The sequence below is a fragment of the Dreissena polymorpha genome, chromosome 7, assembly GCF_020536995.1.
Source record: "Dreissena polymorpha isolate Duluth1 chromosome 7, UMN_Dpol_1.0, whole genome shotgun sequence".
In the NCBI taxonomy this organism is placed as follows: Eukaryota; Metazoa; Mollusca; class Bivalvia; order Myida; family Dreissenidae; genus Dreissena; species Dreissena polymorpha.
In genome coordinates, this window is record NC_068361.1 from 97,242,756 (window position 1) to 97,248,069 (window position 5,314).

A 5,314-nucleotide genomic window follows, 5' to 3' on the forward strand; every position below is an offset into this window, starting at 1 on the left:
TCCGATCTTCACCAAACTTGGTCAGCAGTTGCATCTAGTTGATATATAGGCCAAGTTCGAATATGGGTCATGCCGGGTCAAAAACTAGGTCATTGGGTCAATTAGTGCATTTTCAACGGCGCCACTTTGTCCGGACTCTAATTCAAATTGTATTCATCCGATCTTCACCAAACTTGGTCAGAAGTTGTATCTAGACAATATCTAGGTCAAGTTCGAATATGGGTCATGCCGGGTCAAAAACTAGGTCACAGGGTCACTTAGTGTATTTCAAGCATTTAGCATGGTGTCCGCTCTCTAATTGAAGTAGTTTTCATCCGATCTTCACCAAACTTGGTCAGAAGTTGTATCTAGACAATGTTTAGGTCAAGTTCAAATATGGGTCATGCCGGGTCAAAAACTAGGTCACAGGGTCACTTAAACCATTTCAAGCATTTAGCATGGTGTCCGCTCTCTAATTGAAGTAGTTATCATCCGATCTTCACCAAATTTGGTCAGAAGTTGTGTCTAGACAATATCTACATGTAGGTCAAGTTCAAATATGGGTCATGCAAGGTTAAAAACTAGGTCACGAGGTCTATTAGTGCATTTCAATCATTTAGCATGGTGTCCGCTCTCTAATTGAAGTAGTTTTCATCAGATCTTCATCAACTTTGGTCAGAAGTTGTGTCTAGATGATATGTAGGTCAAGTTCAAATATGGGTCATTATAAAGTTATCAAGTTGTCCAAAGCCTTAAAACGGGCGTATCTTGTGACAGTTTGGCACTCTTGTTCATTTTCATAAAGTACCAACTCTCTTAACCACAAGCATGCATGCACACATTCAAAAACACATCCATAAACATGCACGCATATACAGGTGAGAAAAGAAAAACTTATAAAAGGCACAATATAAAACATAGAAGTAGAATTTTACATTTCTCTAATGACAAGTATACTTCCTTTCTCACATATGTTCATAAACACACACAATTACATGCACACACACATCACGCACAATTGTTCTAGAATTTTTTCTCATAAATTTTAACGTTCAACAACTGTTCCTTATTAATTCTAGAACACTTTCAGTATGATAACAGAAGTTCAGTAAATTCTAGTTGATGTGTTCCAGTACAATTCTAGAAAAGTTCCGAAGGTTAACTTCAAATATTTTAGTCTGAAACCAACTTTCTAGAAAACAAATTCCCATGCAGACCGCCAGTATTCAAGTACTGAGCATAGTTAATAATAATACATAACAAATTAACAACTGTTGTAAATTGGTTATTTATTATACTATGCTCAGTACTGTTGAACACGGACTTAATTCAATTATCCAAGTTTCAAATTCCTAAATTAAAAAAAACAACAAATAAATTAAGACCAAAAACAAACACAAAATACAATTCACAAAATAAATAACTGGTCTTTTTTATACAAGAAGTAACCAAAATAAAACATGTCACCAGCCACAGACTGCCAGGCTTAACACAGAGGCTAGTTTTTAAAAATGTTTGTCCAAGTCTTCCACTGCCATTTTCCTTTTCTTCTGAGAATATTGAACACCAATCACTGCCTCCGGGTCCTTTTTGGTATGAGGTACATTGTATACTGCTCACATGTGCTCTACAGAATAAACAAGAGTGCCAAACTGTCACAAGATACGCCCGTTCGAAGGTTTTGGACACCATGCTCAATGCTTGAAAGTGTCCTCAAGACCTAGTTATTGACCCGGCATGACCCATATTTGAACTTGACCTAGATATCACTTAGATGTAACATCTGACTAAATTTGGTGAAGATCAGATGAAAACTACTTCAATTAAAGAGCGGACAACATGCTTAATGCTTGAAATGCACTATGTGACCTCGTTTTTGACCCGGCATGACCCATGTTCGAACTTGACCTACATATCATCTAGACACAACTTCTGACCAAATTAGGTGAAGATCAGATGAAAACTACTTCAATTAGAGAGCGGACACCATGCTAAATGCTTGAAATGCACTAAGTAACCTCGTGACCTAGTTTTTGACACGGCATGACCCATATTTGAACTTGACCTACATATCATCTAGACACAACTTCTGACCAAATTTGGTGAAGATCGGATGAATACAATTTGAATTAGAGTCCGGACAAAGTGGCGCCGTTGAAAATGCACTAATTGACCCTATGACCTAGTTTTTGACCCGGCATGACCCATATTCGAACTTGGCCTATATATCAACTAGATGCAACTGCTGACCAAGTTTGGTGAAGATCGGATGAATACAATTTGAAATAGAGTCCGGACAAAGTGGCCCCTTTGAAAATGCACTTATTGACCCTATGACCTAGTTTTTGACCCGGCATGACCCATATTCGAACTTGGCCTAGATATCAACTAGATGCAACTGCTGACCAAGTTTGGTGAAGATCGGATGAATACAATTTGAAATAGAGTCCGGACAAAGTGGCCCCTTTGAAAATGCACTTATTGACCCTATGACCTAGTTTTTGACCCGGCATGACCCATATTCGAACTTGGCCTAGATATCAACTAGATGCAACTGCTGACCAAGTTTGGTGAAGATCGGATGAATACAATTTGAATTAGAGTCCGGACAAAGTGATGCCTTCCGCCCGCCGCCCGCCGCCCGCCGCCCGCCGCCCGCCGCCCGCCGCCCGCCAAGGGGTTTCACATAATACGTCCCGTATTTTATACGGGCGTATAAAAATCATAAAAATGTCTAAAGCAAAGAGTTATTTACATTCAAACTATAACAAGAGATTGCAAAGCAATATGGTCCCCTAACTGTAAAACTTCACTATTTTAAGTTTGTTAAATATATTTGTTGCCATAGCAACCAGAATTCTTGCATTATAAACAACATGAAATGACGTGCAAAATGTCCTTATTGTCATCTGTTCATGTTTCAAGTTTCATGAAAAAATACTTATACTTTTAAAGTTATCCCATGAGGATCCAGAAAAGTGTAACTGACTTAGACCAATATATTGAATTCCAAAAAGACAAAATACTTTCAGGTGGTTAACATTAAATAACTTATCTAGCCGAGGGCATGACAATATTTACCATGAATTTGTGGCCCTGTAAGTCCTCTAGGTAAATGCGCTTAAAGAGCCGCTTTGCTGTTGGATTATTTCCCTGCCAAACTCTGCAGTATCTTCCATCAACTGGTCAATGGTAATTAAAGCACATAATGAAAATGTATAGGGAACGTAATTCATGAATTGTTTTAAATATTAAGTTGTTAAATGGTCTTTAGAAAGAGAACTAAAAACGAAGTGAATACATTGCAAAGCACTAAGCATAACTTAATTTTTGGTATGATTAGTATAAATTTATTATTGCTATAATTAGAATGATGTGTAATTCTATTGGTATGAAAATGCACACTCAGATACCTAAAAACCAATTCCATTGGTTTAATTTTTTATTTACAAGCAAATACGTTGAATTGATATCCCCCACCAACATGCTTCTGGACACATAAGTATTATATTTGACACTCAAACAAGCATTTTTTAAAGATATAAAGGGCCATAACCCCGTTTTTAACAGATGGTGTACAATTCCATTTGGCGTGCATCATCCTTTTATCCATATATATACTCGAACCAGGTTTCAATGAAATCCGCCAAAGCACTTCCAGGATATGGCCTAGGACACACAAAAAGCATTTTTTCAAGATACAAAGGGCCATAACTCTGTTATTAACTAATGGTGTACAATGCCATTTGGCATGCATCATGCTCTTATCCATATACATACTCATACCAAGTTTCAGTGAAATCTGCCAAAGCACTTCCAAGATATGGCTACGGACGGATGGAAAGACAGACAGACGTAAGGATGGAAGGACGGACAGACAACGCCAAAACAATATCCCTCCGCCTATGGCGGGGGATAATAATAAACATTAACACCATTAATGAGCATTGAGTGCTCAACATGCACAGTAAAAAACTTCCTTAGCCTGCAGTTCCATAACATTGCATGATAAAATTACGTTACTACATTCAACGTTATTAATTTCTCCACATAGGTCTTATTACTTCCTTTTTCAACCTGCAAACTCCACTAAGTGAAAATTTGGGTGACAGCTGCTTTTAAACTAATATTTGCCATACTAAAACCTCAAATATCACATAAAAAGGTCTACAATAATGTCATAAGAAGATTAAATTTAAAGGAATATTTAGAAATAATAAAAATCACAAACCTTCAGTTGTTGTTCTATTCCTAGACAGACTGCTCAAACACTGTATGCATCACTCTTTAGCAATATTTCATGTCACTTTCCAAATGATATAAATACATAAGTATTTTAAGAAAGTGTTTTTAATGGAAAAACTAATGAACTCTTCTGTTTGTTAAATGTCTTTAACTTTATTTTAACAAGTTAAACCAGTACATTGTCCACCATGTTTCATGTTTCAATCTAACAGGTAAACTCTCTGTATTTGAATTCAGCCAATTAGAAAAGGCTGTTATATCTTATAACCAATAGATTTGCAGCAAACATACCCAACATCTGATGTACAACACATGCTTGGCTTATCAGATAGATTGTTATTTGACAACCTGGACTGGCTGAGTTTGATATTGAGAAAAAACAGTGGGTATACCACTTGGACAGGGTTAAGGAATTTAAACTTGTAGAAATTGCTTTGAAAGTAACAACTACTCCTACTTCTGCAGAACTACTACTTTAATTACTACAGCATCAACAACACCACCACCAACAACAACAGCAACAATAACAGCAGCAACAACAACAGCAGCAACAACAACAGCAGCAACAGCAGCAGCAACAACTGCTACTACAGCAACAACTACTACTACTGCTACCTCTATTGCTACTACTATTGCTACAGAAACTGTTAATGCTACTACTACTAGTACTACCACCACAACCTCTACTGATATAAAAAACACTACTGCTACTACATCAATTACTACAACAACAACACCTACTACAACAACAACAACTACTACTACTAATACAGCAACTACATCTACAACTACTACTACTACTGCTGCTGCTGCTGTCACTACTATGAATTCATTTGGCTATTTGTAAGTGTAAGGTGTACTATATGTGTTCTTATTCCCCATAAGAACTTTTGTAGAACTAACTGGTTCTTAAAGCATTCTAGATGTGTTCTAGAACTACATTTTAAAACATTTTTTGAAATTTTTGACCATATTTTGTCCTTGAAATGTTCTGAAAAGATTATTGAAATTATTGGAACAGTTTCAGTCCTAAGCCATTTTCCACAAATGTTCTGGATTTATTCTAAAAAAACTGTTTTGGAACAATTCC

General features: G+C 36.6%; 1 long non-coding RNA gene across 1 annotated transcript; it reads right to left on the reverse strand.

Moving 5' to 3' along the window:
- Positions 1–805: 805 nt before the first annotated feature.
- On the reverse strand, positions 806–4,790 carry LOC127839391 (uncharacterized). The gene is made up of 3 exons (XR_008030321.1): positions 4,211–4,790; positions 3,061–3,161; positions 806–1,606 (listed from the first exon to the last, which is right to left on the reverse strand). It is a non-coding gene; the product is annotated as an uncharacterized LOC127839391 (long non-coding RNA).
- Between the last annotated feature and the right edge of the window lie 524 nt (positions 4,791–5,314).